The sequence below is a fragment of the Aotus nancymaae genome, unplaced genomic scaffold (genome assembly GCF_030222135.1).
Source record: "Aotus nancymaae isolate 86718 unplaced genomic scaffold, 86718_ANA_hifiasm-v0.15.2.pri h1tg000019l, whole genome shotgun sequence".
Taxonomy (NCBI): Eukaryota; Metazoa; Chordata; class Mammalia; order Primates; family Aotidae; genus Aotus; species Aotus nancymaae.
The window spans coordinates 38139029-38155544 of record NW_026988431.1 but is presented as its reverse complement, the minus strand read 5'-3'; the positions used below and the strand labels follow the sequence as shown (position 1 = coordinate 38155544).

Here is a 16516-nt window from a genome sequence, read left to right as displayed (position 1 = left end):
ATAATGTGAAATCTTAAACAGGAAATGGTAAGATGCTGAGCCAAGTCTGTTTCTCTCAGACCTGACAGCACATCATACTACTGAAAGGAGCATCCAATATTCTGTTGTTTGGAGCACAGTTAATATCAGCTGAATGGGTCAGGGGAAAATGGAGGAAATAATCTGACCCCTCAAAACAGCAGTCAAATACAAATCGTGCTGACACATTCTGATTTCCTAGCCAAGGACATTGCTGAAGGTTATTTACATGAAAGAAGAGCAGAAATTTTCAAATTAAAACATAACTCATCTGCAACTTCTGGAGTTTTTCTCTATGCCACCTCAATTTAAATGCCATAAACTACAAAAAGATGTATTCCCAATAGGAAGGAAATAACAGATTTGGTGACAGATGCTTGAGATAATGTGTGGCAGTTTTAAAACATGGCCCCCAAATTCATTGACACTCCTATCCAGAAATGGGTCTATGCCCCTCCTTGAATGTATAGAATACGGAAGAAAGGATGCTGTCCCAGTTTCCAGGTCCAGGCCTTTAGTAACTAGGAGCTTCCACTTCCCCTCACTTAGAGAACTTACTCTTGGAACCCAGCCACCTTGCTGTGAGGAAGCCAAGTCAGTCTGTGGAGAGTTCCACCTGGAGAAGGAGCGACAGCCAGCAAGACTTGCCAGACATGTGGGCGATCCATCTTTGAAGTGGATTCTGCAACCCCATTCAAGCTGCCCCAGCTGATACCATGTGGAGCAGAAATGAGCTGGACCCACTGCACCCTGCCCAATTTGCAGAAATGTGAACAAGATAACTGATTGCTATTTTAAGCCACTCAGGGTTTGATCTGTGATAATAACCAGGACAAAACCCAAATTAAAACAGCAGTCAGCCTCAGCTTACTCTACCCTATTTCACCCCTCTCCCTATACTATTATTTAATAATCAGGCTTTTAAAAAGATGAATTGTCATCAAAAAGGAGGGAATAGTACATATTCATTAAAACTGCAGAGTGAATGTTTATAAATAATGGATGGAATTTAAGCCAAAGAAGAGCCCATAATCGCCAAACAAATATATCAAACTATTTCAGAAAAATTTTAGACAAAGAGTTCTCCATTATTCTGAAGTACTTACAGAAATATATGTGTGTGTGTGTGTATATATATATGTGTGTGTGTGTGTGTATAAATATATGTGTGTGTATATATATATATAATCTGTGTCTTTCTGTGTGTGTGTGTGTGTATGTGAAGCAATAAACATCAAGCAAATGCTGTTAAGTATCAAGCAAGCAAAAATATTCAGAGCAAAGACTCAAAATTTTATAGAAGAGATGTACAATAGTTAAGGAAGATTAAAAGTGTGCTGGAAATACTCAGGAAAATTGTTAAAGCAATAAATAAAATCGCTAAAGAGACAAAGGCACTCTAGAAGCCACAAAAAATACAATGAACTTCTCTGAAAGCATTAAAGGCATAAAAGATACATTTGGGGAAATAACACAAAACAAAGTAGAAAAGAAAAAAGATATAATGACTCTAGAGACTATATGACAGAAATGAATGACAGATAGTTGGATGGTTTTGAAGAAGAAAACACATGGAAAAATATCATAGAACATGGTAAAACAGTATTCTCCTGAAACGATGTAATAAATAGATAGACGTAAAGGACCCAATGGATTCCAGAAAAATTTTATTTGGAATCATCAACACCGTAAGATAATCTGAAAACATTACTGAATTTCAAGCTCAAAGAAAGCATTTATGGGAGCATATAGGCAGAAAATTCAAGTCACTTACAAGAGCAGAAATAATCAGGTTGGCCTTCGACTTGACCACAGTGACATTCAATTTCAGAAGATGGAAAAGTAGCACATTTTCACTTCTGAGGGAAAGAATGTGAAACTCGAGCCAAATTGTTCTTCCAATATAAAGGCAACAGATTGGGTGTTTTAATAAATAGTGTGTGGCAATGGGCTATTCCTTTGGGAGAAAAGTTAAAAGCCTAATTCACATCATTCCTAAAATGAAACTAGAAAGATTACAGAGCTAAATGTTAAGAAAAACTACGGAAACATTGGAAGCATGTTTTAGAATTTTGGAATATTAATAGTCTTCCTAAATAAAATTCAAATCCTAGAAACAATAAAGAAATAGATTAAACAATTTAACTAGACACAAATGCTAGAAGACAAATGATGGACTAGAAGAAATATTTGCAATAACTTTGATGGTCTTAATGTCTTAAATACACAATGACCACATACAAATAAATGTGAAAAAGACAATACAATTAAAAATTGAATTAAAAATATGAACAAGTATTTTATAGATCTTGTGTGTGGGTAGCTATAGATATGTTCAATGTTGGCAAGAATATTTTTGCCTGTATCAGCCAAAATTTTAAATGTGCTTGGTAAAGGTACTTCTAGCAATCTACCTTGCAAAATATTTGCTTACATCAACAAAGATATATATACACTGCATCATTGTAATAACAAAAAAAGTAAACAGTCAAAATGTCTATTTATAAGAAAGATTAAATATGTTGTGCTACATACACATGATGGGAAACTTTCTATCTATTAATGACTGGATGGATAGGTACATAGTAAGAATCCAATGAAAGGATGTTTGTAAAAGGCATAACGTATTTGTATGACAGCAAAACCTGACTTTAAATGATGAGAGTAAAACTCTAGGAATGTATGTGTCTCTGATGCCAGGACAATTGATCAAAAAGTGAAATATTTGGCCAACGAACCAGTTGTTTAGCTGATTAGTTTGGTGACTTTGGATAGAATAGGCCTAATCAGACCTGACAGAGCCCTAATGTGTCCATGTTTGTGAAACAGTTACCTCTATCTTTCAAACCATGGGAACAGTTTATCAAACCAGACAAATGTGAGATTTATCACTTAACCTGTGGACTTCCAAAAATATAAATCAAACTTTCCTCTAGCTTCAACCCTAACCTCAAATTTACTATTTCTATTATTTTTTCTTTAAGTTCCAAATTCCTAACCATGTAATAATGTTCAAGAGGTATTCGATTTATGTACCATAAATTTGTCTCAGGAAAATAAATTTCTATAAAATCAAAATGTATTGTTGGGGTAGAAAATCTAAGAATTGTTGGGATCAGTTGGGTAATGTTACTGTGTGATGGTCCAGGATACAAGATGAGAATTGATGGCGTCAGTGTAGGGTACATGTCCTCAAAAAGTGCTTCAGGTTCAATTTTAATTTTCAACCATGTGATGGCCAAACATAATTGGATATGGCCAATTGTGACCCCCAGGCTTAATTGCCATAAGTCCTCCATCCCATTAAAATCTTTTCACTGTGACCCCCACCCTAGGCCACTCTCCTTTCCACCTTTACTCCTTTGCTGTTTGTCAACCAGAAATTCCCTCCAAGTCATCTGCCTCCAAATGGCAATCATTTTGCAAAGCCGAGATCATACTGTACCTCTCAGGCAAACACTCTCAAGAACTTGCCAGCCACTGATTTTCTCCCCTGAATCCCCAGAGAAAGCTTTATTTGGAACCATAGACTCTCGAAGTGAGACAACGAGTTAAAGGTCAGTAATCCAGTCATGGATATGACTGATGTCCAATATGATCACATGAGGTTGCTCTGCTCAGATTTGATGATCTCAAGAGAAGGCGGGCAATTGAGAAGTAGCAAGTTCTTCCTTCCACTCGTCTCTTGCCTGTTTTGCTATATCTTCAAGTCATTGGTTCTGGTCCAGCCTCTGGGAATCATAGAGTCAGGAGCAGCTTATGTGTTGTTGGGCCTGCCCACAATTGACTAGCGAACTGTTTTTTTAAAAAATATAAATTTACTGTTCACATTCTTAAAAAATCAAGAGAACTAACATAAAAATCCAGGTTTCCAGTTTTTTTTTTTTTTCCAAAAAAAAACTGGAAGATATAGGAATATTGGGAGAGTGTAGATGCATCTCCTCTGACAACAATTAGCTGGCATTAAGAAGTGGCTGTCCCTCCCCTTAACCCAGGCATAACACCTCCAAACTGAGCCTAGGGACCATTTGCTATGGAGTATTGAGTTTGAACGGTGGCCTTTTATGAAAGAGATAAGAGGAAAGGCAATATGTTTTGTGCTCATGTGTCTATCCAAGAAGGAAATCTGAAAGAGTGAGACCATCCTCACTCACATTGGCCCACTCAACCCCTGTGGAAATTTGAATTTGCCACCTATAATATTGAACAAAAGTACCCTCTCCTTGATATGAAAATCATTTAAATAACAGAAAAAGTAAAACTATCAAAAAGAATTAAATGTTGTCTCCTCTGCAAATTCCTACTTCAGTTCTATATAAGACATAGTTCTGATTCCCTTCATCATCTTAGTTGCTCTCCTGTGAACAAGTTTGCTTCTATATTTTCAAAAGTGCATTAGAATTTTTGACCCAAATTCAGGGATTATTTTTAATCCCTACTGAGTTTTGTTTGGATTTATGCAAGGCACCTGGCCTCTCATCAGTAACTTGTGGACTAGTTTGAAGGATTTAGAGTTATATGTAGACAAAATTAAGTAATTGGGTATTGATTTATCTAGCAATAAAATCCAATATTTCTAGTAGCTTGGCAGAGAGTTCTATTTAAGAACTTACTCTGTTTAATATTTTTATCAGTGACTGAGATCATGGGACAGGTTGCAGGCTTGTCAAATTTGCAATTGAGATCAATCTGAGATGTATAGCAAGTATACTAAATAAAATGTCAAGTTTCCCAAAAGATAGCAACGAGCTGGAAAAATAGACTCTTTGTGTATTTAAGGTTAATTTGATATAACTAGTCTCTGAATTATTAATTATATTTTAATCATCCTACCAGATTTTAAGTTATTAATTGATAAATAATCTTAGGTAACAGCATTTCCAAAGAAACATACTTTAAGCAAAGTATACAATATTCAGAAAATACATTGAAATATGAAATTATTTTTAAATTTTTTTCAAATGATCAAATTTAAAAAAAACCTATACATCAGAATTCCATTTTACCCCTCAAATTTTCACTTAGTAAATTCAATCTAGGGCCTGAGAGTTAAACTCTGATTATTTTTCCCCATGAACTGCATTATCATTAATAAAATGGATCTTATCTGAAAAATCTCACTGTTAATAGTCAAGGCAGAAAGAATCTACCTTAGTTTCTGTGATAAAAGGTTTTGTGCTCTTATCCACAAGAATCACTTCTTCACCCCAAATAAACTGGCATATTCAGAACAAAAAGACAACCCACTAAAATGGAAGGTATTTGTGGTTATCCTGCAACTTCCTAGAAAGTGGTTACATTGCTAGAGCATCTCTGCTATTCTTGAGACACAATTAATCAGACAAGTGGTTGTTTTCTGCTGTCGCTTTTCTGGGTTTTGCCTTTTTTCCTGCTTAAATGGCTTGGTTTAAGGAGTAATTTAAATAAATGTGAGATCTCTATATTTCAGTTCACTTCACTTTTCATTGAGTTCAAATCATCTCCTTGTTAAGTAACCCCAAGATAATTATTATAAAGGATAACAAAATATTGTCTGTCAGTTTCTTTCTTTTTCTCTTTATCCCCCAGGCCAAGTTGAGGATAAGTGGTGTTGAATTAACAAAAAATACATGTTTTTGTTTTTTCATTGAGCTTCATCTTAGCCACTAAGGAAATAAAAATAATATAGTTGGATTATCTTTCATCTCCTTGCCAAAAATGATTTCTCTCCTGCTGTGTCTTGACATCCTCAATTGGTCCTTCAGATTTACAGCTCTAAGATGACAAAGAGTGCTTCTGTTCTGCACACCACTGAATCCCAGTGCCTAATGCCTGGCTCATAATAGATTCTTAATAACATTTGTTGAGTGAATGAACATCTCAGGGCCTTTGAACTTGCTTTTCTTTTTGTCTGGAATTCTCTATCCCCATTGCCACCTACAACATCCCACCACTCCACCCCCTTCCTTTCCTGGACGGCTCTTTCTCATCTGTCGAATCTCAGTTTAAATGGAGTGTCTGGGTGTGAATTCTGCCAGACTATTACAGCTAGTAGATCTCTCTCCCATTTCCCCCACTACACACACACACCCCACACACAGGCACACATACATATACAGGTAGGGTTGCCAAATTTAGCAAATAAAAATGTAGAACACACAGTTAAATTTGAATTTGAGATGAATAATAAATAACGTCTTAGTGTTTAATATTGTCAACTCTAAATCCTATGCCCCAATCATAGCACTTATCATAATTTATAATTATATTTTATTTACTCATGTATTGTCTATTATTCCCTAATATATTTTAAACTCCATACCAGCAGGGACAATGTCTGTTTTCCTCACTAACCTATCCCATTATTCAGCACAGTTCTCTGCACTAGTACATACTCAATAAATATTTGTTGAGTTAGTAGTTTGGACATCAGATGAGCTGTCAAGCTTATGATTATCTATTAATGGATTAATGATTTGGGTGGACAGACCATTTATTTATTTAGTGGTTCCCCCGTGTGGTTACTGATTACAGTCAGTTACATTTTAAAAATATTACCTTGTCTCTTGATGATGTCACCTCAAAGGTAACTTCTGTACATGCAGATGTTACAGAGGAAAACAGGGAGATGGTCATAAATTTACCCCAAAAAGACTAACTAGTTAAATGTTGACAGTATGCTCCTCTGCTGATGGTATTTGTATCTGATTTAATCTTTTGGCAAAAGTATATATACTTAATTGAACCACATTATTATTATTTTTGCACAAGAAGAAGTTTTGAATATATTAATCTGGGAGAAAATAAAATAGTATTGACTATAATATTTTAAATACATATTTAAATACATCCCTTGGACCTGATTCACAGAATCTATAAAATGAGACTGTTGACAAAATGTCTTCTAATTTTATGTTACATAAATCTAATACCACCAAAGTTTATGCCATAAAATTATTTCACAGTTCAGAATATGATTACTCTAACAGAAATAATCAAATACAGTCATTTAAATGACTCAACTATGTCTCTATAGTCCATCTTACTAACATTGAATATTATAGAGTGACTGTTTTTAATACAGATGGTCTCCAGTGTACCCTGGTTTGACGTAATGATTTTTCAACTTTACAATATTGTCAATTTAAATACTACAGTGTTTAGCGATATTCATTTAGTAGGAAGCATACTAGGAGTACCCCTATGACCATTCTGTTTTTCACTTTTGGAACAGTATTCCATACATGGCATGAGATACTCAACACTCTATTATAAAATAGGATCTATGGTAGAGGATTTTGCCCAGGCGTAGGTGACCTGAGCACATTAAGGAAGGCTAGGCTAAGTCATGATGGTTCATCAGTTAGGTGTATATTAAATGCATTTTCGACTTAGTGATATTTTCAGCTTACCACAAGGTTATTGGGATTTAACCCCATCTTAAGTGGAGGCACATCTGTACCCTCTCTCTCCTTTTATCTCTCCATCCCTTCATCCTCCGTCTAGTTTTGTCGCTTAGGAAAATAGATTCTGCTCCCTAATTGCTCACATTCTAAACAAAAGCATGCTCCTTCCCAGCAGTTACAGTGAGAAAGTAATATTTTCCTAATGGTGTTTAGAAGGGTAAAATATATCATACATTAAATTAGATAAATGAAATACAATAAATACAGATACATTAAGTAAATAATGGCCTGCCCTCCTGGCAGCTCATAGTTTAATTGGAGAAGTAAATGTTCACCTCCACCCAAGCTCGTTCATTACCAGCTTCCAGCTACTTTTTTTTTTTTAGCTTTTTGTATTTTATTAATTATTTTCGTTGGTCTCATTCACAGATGAAATTTTTCACCTGTAATTCCTCAGCACTAAATCCATTCATAGGGAATTCAGAGCAGTGCAAATGAATATCACGTCATAGAGTAGAAAATGACCACAACAATGAAAAGGAGCAAGAGGGGTCTGGGGTCCAGCCAACGGGACCAATTCTGTTCTCAACTGGTATTGGGTTTTGAAAAGGTTGCCTCACTATAACCTGTACAGCACAGTCCTTTGGGATCTTCGGCTCTTCCAATTTCATTTTGTTAGTGAAAGGTCTGCCAGAAAAGAACCACCACTGACTACTGCTGCGAGTCACCGCCTCTGCATGTGGCATACTGTGTCTGTGCTGCTCACCAAAAGTTTGAGGGCTTTGCCTGTGGGAAGACAAAAATGGAGCTGACATTCATATCTAGAATTGGGTGGTGGCCGAGGAACGTTGAGTTTCTATGTTCTTTTCCTCAGTTTTGTTGATTTCTGCTGCCAAGCAATAGATTGGAGGCTGATATCCATTCCCTAGTTCATCACGGCACTTGTAAGTGCACACCCTGTTAATGTTACATTTACCCCATCAATGATTGCTTGTGCAAGTTCACAATAACATCTCTCAAAAACATGTGCAGCAGCATTCAAGACATCCCAAATCTCCTTACAGCCTTTAAAAGCTAATGTAGTCTCTCAAAATTCGACCCTCTTGCTGCCCAGTTGTCTGTCATAGGATAATAGGTTTTCCTTTTTTGCTTCTCCTTTTTCAAAAGCTGCTTACCGCCTAAAGCAACTCTGGTGCCCTCCGAGTTCTTGTTGAGTCTGCCTGAGGAGTTGTTCTGGTTGCCCACACCCATGTGGGCTCCTCGCTGCTTTTCCACCACCTCTGGGCACTTGTCTGAGCTCACCGCCACAGGGCTCCATACCAGGTGCACTGCTCCACTCACCCAACACAGTGCAGCCCCCTGCTAAGTTTCTAATTTTGACAGTTATTGAGTGCTTGCTATATGTTATTTACATGCCCCAGCTCATTTAATCCTCCCAACAACTATGCTATACTTATTTCTTACCCTATTTAATAGGTGAGAAAACTGAGGTTCAGGGAGATTAAACTGCTTGCCAAAAGCCCTCAGCTAGAAAGTGGAGGAATTTAGGATAGATCAGATATATGGTATATTTTGAAGTGAGATAAATGGACTACATGTCAAATGAAATAGATCAAAAGTCTTATAAAAGTAGGATTCTCTCTGCAAATGAACAACAACAAAAAAACTATAGCATGACTCACGGAGGCAGGGGCTAGAAGAAGAAGGATTCTCTCAGCCTCTCACTTCCCTTCTGTGGCTAAGACACAGCTGTGATAAGGGGTTTAGTGGGAGGGTCTTAGGTGACCCAAAGATCACCCAGGTTGAAGCTCTACCTCTGCCACTTCCTGATGTTCCTGGACAAGTCCCCTACCCGATTTGACCTTCAACAAAATACAGGTGCAACTTTGTGAAAACTTAATGAGACGGGCTCTTTGTAAACTGTAAAGCATCATGAAAATGGTATTTATTACTTGACCTCTTCTGTTGGTGGAGCCAGAAGTTGCTGAGATACTGCGGAAGAACAGGCTATGCTTAGAAGCGCTTCAATTCAATCCTTTCCCAAACTGCTGTCCGTGTGGGTGGTCCTCTGGATTCAGCTGGAGAATAGTGGAGATTAAGAAGAGCTAGTTTATCCTCTTACCCAAAGCTATTGTCCTGGTAAAATGAGGATTTATTTGCCTTTCCTCAGGATTGACACAGCATGACACCACGAGATGAATTTTTATCTAGGGCAATGCAAAACATTGTATACATGCATTACACAAAATAAAAGCTTCTGTAAAGATTTTAATATTTGACTGCTGTGCATGGAAAATGTGTCTGCATTATGTATACAATGTAAATTTTTGCAAATTTGAAAATCCCATTTTCGTCAGATAAGCATAATGGTTCTGGTTTGCTTTGAGTAAGCTTCCCTTTTTCTAAGTATTAGTTCGTGTTTGGAAATGCTTTTTCTTTCTTTATTACCCCTTACACAAACAAAATTACTCTGCTTAGAGCACTTAGACAAGTACTCTCAAAAACTGAACCCTGTCTGGGATTTGCTTGAGAAACTATGTAATCTTTATAGTGACAGCATCTTCTAGGTTTTCTTTTTAACCTCCTTGCTTTTCCTCTTGTCTTTCAGTTACTCCTCGTGGACATTCTTCAATACCTCTCTGTAATATCAATAAAATACAGGGCTTAGAAAATTGCCTCAGCGGCTCTTCTGAATGAGTTAGATAGAGGTGTGTGGGTTGCTGAGGAACAATTCTTTTCACTATTATGAAGAGCTTGATTGGGGAAGCTATCCCAATTTTCAAAATGCAGGGTATCATGGTTCTGCAGTCCCTTTGATGTGATGCTCCGTAGAAACTACCAATTCTCCTCTTTTCAAAGGAATGATCTAAACCTTCTGAGTCTTTCACTAGGCCAAGTAGATAGGAAATTCTATCCACTTGCTTTATTTCTCCTTCAAACAAATAGCTATTTTGGGATTATTTCTGTGTTCACAGATGAAAGTGGCATTTCAATTTTGTAAGGTGATACTTCTTACTGTTTGATGAGAATATCTTTGAAGGCTCATCAGGATCTTTCCATCAGGGAAGAAGTATCTCCCCTGTAGTGTATCCAAGGAGGCTGAGAAGAATGGTTATTCTCCTGTCATTGTGCCAGGTTGGTCCTAAGGTCACTTCTCATTCACCATCAGGGATCACCTTTGGTCTTCTAGACAGAATTAGGAATGAGTGGGAAGCAGTACATGAATTTTGCACTGTCTTTGAGCCCCTGTGGGGTGTCTACGGTTTCCTACAGTTACCAGACTTTCCAAATCTGGAATGAACATTGGGCCCTGAGACTCCTGACAAAGCTCCTACTCCCTTCAGCTACCCTAATATTCTGTGCCTGTAACAGAAGGCTGTGACCATTGGCATCAAATACTTTTCTTTATACTCTCTTCCAAAGACCCTTGCTATACTGCTACAAGTTCTGATATCCAAAGCTCCCAATGTGTTTAATATAAAACTCTCTTGACACAAGTTCAATTAATTGGCCACATAAAGTAGGCCCTATGCATCATTGACTCTAGAACTCTGTTGAGAATTCCCTAGGAGGGCTCAGGAAATGGTCAGTATTAATGCTTTTCCTCCCACTATTCCAGTACCCCAAGACCTCCTACTTGTATCTCAGTCTCAGCTGTGTTCTTGGCTGTCATGCAGATATTCCTAGGATCCATTTTCTTCTTACCTTCACTCTGATACTACTTTATGGTCTCCTTCAATCCTTTCTGGACTTATTCAAAAGCCTCTTACATGACCTCACTGCCTCTGGACTCTCTCTTTAGTCCATTCTTTATGCTGCTATCAGTCTTGTTCTCTAAAATACCAGTCTTGTCAGGCCAGAGGCCAGAGGCCAGTGGCTGCCTGGCATCTCAGGATCAAGTTGAAAGTTCTTAAATATTTCCTAGCCCTTCATTGAATCACTGCTACCTTTATATCCAGCCTTTTCAGGAATTTGTAAACTTAGATTCCTGCAGGGCTTAGATAGATAAGTGAAGTAGGCTGGGAGAGAGTGGGAAGGACAATGGGAAAATGGAGAGCTCGTTCCACACCTGAAGGTGCCTGCTGCTGCTTAGCTCTGTCTAATTCTTGCCACGCTGAAAAGTAGATCCAAAATGACAGATCCTATTTTTAAAGAGGAGTTAAAAATCTGGATTTTTTTTTGCGTGAATTCTCCTAATTTTAAAATGTTAAACATATCTTCTTTTAAACTAATAAATGAAAGGACGATGAACAGACTAAATTAAAAAAAAAAAGCAATCAGCTGAAGCCCATGGGCCACCAGTGTGCAATCTGTACCCTGCCTCCATCTATTCTAATCCAGGGTTCAGCCGGTGTTTTCCTGTAAATGACTAGATGGTAAATATTTTAGGCTTTATGGGCCATAGGGTCTTGGTGGCAATTACTTGACACTAATTGTAGTGCAAAAGCAGCCATATACACTAGGTCAATGAATGAGCATGGCTGGTGTTCCAATAAAACTTTATTTATAAAAACAGATAGTAGAATGTATTAGGCTGACTATAGTTTGCTGACTCTTGCCTAACCAAACTAAGATATCTGATACTTCTCTAGAGACTCCATGTGATGATAGATTCTATCCCTTTACCCGAAAAGGCATTTCCTTCTTCATTCACCTGGCTCATTCCCTAGGCATCCATCAAGACTGAACACAAAAACACCCGTCTTGGAAAACAAGCCTGACCCCTTCTAAAGCCCAGCTGTGTTAGGTGCCCCTTGGCTCCCATTTCATCCTGAACATTCTTACCACACTGTGCTTTCTCTTTTATTTCTTGGTTTCTCTGCCTGGACCATGTTCATCTCTCAGGCAGGCACTTATCTAGTATCTAATTTATTGAACAAAAATGAGCAATTGATAAAACATACAAGTAAAATTTAGACATCTAATTTAGCAATGTCAAACAAGGAGATCTCTTCTTTAACCATATTGATGAGAGGTTTCTAAGGTGTCACTAAACTTGGGAGAAGCCAGGAGGAGTTGTTAGCCTCCAAGGCCAGGATTTAGGGAAAGTGAGGTCTGTGTGAGGCTCTGCCAATGACCAGCACTTGGCTGAGTCAACTCTGTCACCTTCTAGACCTTGATTATTTATGTCCACAAGTCAGCTCTGAATCATGATCCCTAAATGTCCCTTCTATTCTCAAAATTCTCTAGGAAATTTTATCAACATTATAAGCAGCATAGACTGTATATAGGCTAACCCTTTTTAATGCCATAATCCAGTGATAACCTCAAAGATTATGAGGGACATATGGAACTATTTGCCTCTTCACTCACTGTCCCCAGGTTATTTGTTTTGAGGAGTTTTCTGGGGGTGTTTTTGGTGTTTGGGGATGTTTTACAAAAGTTTTCTCCTCCTTCAATTTTAGTCATACATTTTTGTACTTCTGGTAGTCTCACAACTCTTTCTAATTCACTGTTTCTGATGTTCTACATTATAAAATCAGGTAACCAAACTTCTCTAAACTTCTTAGACTTCTGCAGCTAGTAAAATGAATGAAAGCAGAATACTGTAAAGAATGCGAAATTTAAAGTTAGTCAAAATGAATACTCAATTTTTCCTTCTGTCATTGACACTGTGCAGCCTTGGAGAAGGTGCCTAAACTCTCTGAGCACCTGTTTTCCTCATCTATAAAATGGGGATAATTATCTATATCTCATGCAGTTGTTTTGAAAGTCAACAATGATAAATTTGTTTCTAGTACCTAATAACAAAACACACCAAACGATGCTTGCTACATTTATTTAACTATTATTATTGGCTCCGAGTTATTGTCACGTTCAGGCCCCTTGAGTGGTCTTAGTTAACCAGGTTGTGGGGGGATGCTTTTCCTCTTCCATCCAATTCCAATGATGAGTCTTAGATATAGTCTGACGTTCAAGCAATTTTGTTCTGCTAGCACTCTTACAAGACAGAGAGGAGGAGCAGGTGGCATAAGGGCATGGGCAAGATACAGCCAGGGATCAGATGACTGCTGCCTGATTGAGAGGGTCTCCGTCTGCAGACCATTCTTAGAGTTTGGAGGATTTCTGCTGTTATACCTATATTCAATCTGGGTCAGTTACCAGGTGTTTCATTCATAAAGTGAGTTTGAACTATTCTTGGAAGGAGAAGCTTTGTTGTAAGGCTCATGAAACTTGCATTGAGCCAATAATAATGTTTCTCCTGCTTTCTTAACCATAGGCCCGGTGGTAACTGTCAGGCCCTGTGGTGTGGCCAAGTGCACTTGGGATTATCATTCTAAATTCACAGGCCTCTGGGTCTATGTTAGTAATGAGACTGAAGCAAGCTGGCTGACTTGGGTATGCTGTTCATGGGCTGCTGCGAGCAGCACCCAGCAGGCATCATTGTGGGTAGCACACCCCCGAAGAAGACATGTTGTCTCCCTGTCCCACCCCCAGTGTCCATACGGACCTATTCCCAGGACCCTGTCTCTTCTTACTTGCAAGGGGACCAGTGCACTCTGAAGGACTCTGAAGAACTCTGAACATGACAGTTACTGCCTGTCATAATTTCAATACATAAGCTTTCATAACTTTTTTTTAAGTTTCAAATTTCTGGGCTCATGGCTATCTTTTGAAAAGCTTAGTCAGAGAGTATCTCAGAAAACACCAGTACTCTACCTGACACATTAAAGGTCACCATAAATGTGGAATCTGGATTGTTAGTTCTATTCTCCATCATGAGAGTAGAAAGTTTCTGATTTTCTAACTGTGGTTTATATCTCTCTCACACTAATAAAGAGATTAAAAAAAAAAAAACCAAACCTTAAACCATCCTGGATCCCTATTGAATACCATGTGAGTAAAGACATGATCCAATTACAGCACATTCAGAGAGCAATTTCTCCTCTTTTTATTAGGCAGTTTGTAAGATGTACTCTATTGTCTGTTGGAGAACTATGAATTAAAGTGCCTGGAATCTGAAGAGAGCTCTGTACAGTCTATTTTGCCCCAAGCTGGACATATCCTTGAATATGCTCTGTGGCTCATTAGAAAAGAGAGGCAGAAATCATTGCAAGCCTGATCAAATCAAGGCACTGATCAAAGGACTAAATATACAGCTTGCCAAATGATGCGTAGCAAGGGTGAGAGGGAGAGAAAGGATCAAACATTGATATAGGCATACCAAAAATGAGTACTCGGCCTTGTGCAGAGAGCTAACTAGAAGCACGAACATGACATTGAGCCTAGGAAATACTGGAAATACCAGTCTTAACCTTCAGAGATGGTAGGCTTATTGCCTGCCTTGGTGAAGTCTCCCAGCAGAAACCAAGGAAGGACTAAGGTCCATTCGGGTGATATGTTGCTACTGTGGAGCTGGGGGACAACTAAAAGCACAGCAGAGGTAACGAGAATCTGTAGGAAGGAAATTATGACATTTGAATAGAGGAGAGAGAAGCTATGTTGTTGGATGGGAAAGCTCAATATTAAAAGTGCTAATTTTCTCAAAATTAATTTTAAAATATAATTCAATTCCCATAAAAATAATAGAGCCTTTTTTTCTAGAATGCACAAAATTATTTCAATTTCATATGAAAGAATAAGTGAGTTACAATAAGGTCTAAAGCAATTTAGTAAAAGAAAGAATAATGGAGTAAAACAATTATAATTATTGCAGTGTGACATCGGGATAGAAATGGAGAGGTCAAATGAACAGAACACTCAGAAAAAACAAAAAGAGGCATGTCTGTGGACACTTATGCAAATGTACTCCATGTTTAAAAGTGGCATTATAATTCAGTGAGAAGAGAGGAAGGAGTTGAAGTTGAACCATTTAGCTGTCCAATTATAAAAAGACAAAAGAGAGTTATAATTCTACCATCATACCTTACATGAAAACAGATTCCAGATGATTTTTAAAATGTAAGAAATTCCAGACTTATTACTGCTTAATACTACCTGGTGAGCACTTAGCATATTTTTCTGTAAGGTTTTGTGGTCATAAAATTGGATTGTAAAATTTGAGAAGTTTTAACATATTCCGGAGATTCTGGTTGCCAGAGCCTTAAACATATAAAAACTACAGACTGTTTCACAACAGTCTTAATTTTCTATACAGTGAGCTAACATCGATAATTGCTAAAAATTAAGCCACTTGCTATTGATATTTGAAATTCCTTTTTCACATTTTTTTAATTCTAAGATGCTTTTTGAAAAGAAAGAAAGGGAGAAAAACACGGCACACCTCAGACCTCTTTGAGTTGAAGACTAATCATGTAATTCAAACCATAGCACAGCGTAAAGATGGAAAGGTAATTGGTCATGTTAAAAGCAGTTTGCCATAGAAAATGTTTTGTATCTTTCCAGTACCTCCTGGAGTCAAAGAAGCAAACTGAGAAGAGAATACAAGCAGTATATATTATTGAGAGACTATTGCAATCAGCACAGCTGTTTCCAAATTGTCACATATCTCAGCCCCTGTTGTGTTTTTTTATATATATCTTTCTACATTAGGGGAAAAATCCATATCAGTCCAATTTAGCATTCTTGAGGTGCTTCAGGTTTATAAGATGCTTCTTTAAGCAAGTTGCTATTGAGATACTTCTTTTTGTTTATGTGTAATATTCAAGGTGAAATCACAGTAGTCACCTCTACCTGGCAGGCTGGAACATTCTGGTGAGAGATGCTACAAAATTTGCCCTTAGGGATGTAAGAAAATGTAACTTGGTACGAATTCAACTGGGAATTCCCATACCTGTCATTTCAAATCAGCTCAGACTAGTTGCAGGTATTTTGGTCTGTTTTGCTGTAAATAAAGGGATACTATGAAATGAAGGTTTGATAAATACACACAGTTCTGTTAGGGAAACTTGAAATCACTTCAGAGAAGCAATTATTTACCTCTGCTTTTGATCAGGCATCCATGTTGGTGGTCTGGCACCCGAATACCCAGATGCCTCTTGGAAACATGTTGGAGCACAGGGTACCACCCCGAAGGTCAGTGTGAGCTCAAGCCAGTTCTTATTCACTTCAGATTATCCTATGAGTGAGAGAGACCGTCTAAGGACGATAGGATTGCATGGAATTTGATTCTTCCTCTTAGACAGTATTCCATTTCAATGGGTTGCACTCAT

General features: G+C 37.7%; 1 protein-coding gene and 1 pseudogene across 1 annotated transcript in view; one reads left to right on the top strand and one right to left on the bottom strand.

Moving 5' to 3' along the window:
* The window catches only part of SLC9A9 (solute carrier family 9 member A9), a 581824-nt gene that overhangs the window by 202588 nt on the left and 362720 nt on the right, over positions 1 to 16516 (top strand). The gene's annotated exons all lie outside the window — the stretch shown is intronic.
* On the bottom strand, positions 7910 to 8654 carry LOC105706520 (ubiquitin domain-containing protein 2-like; annotated as a pseudogene).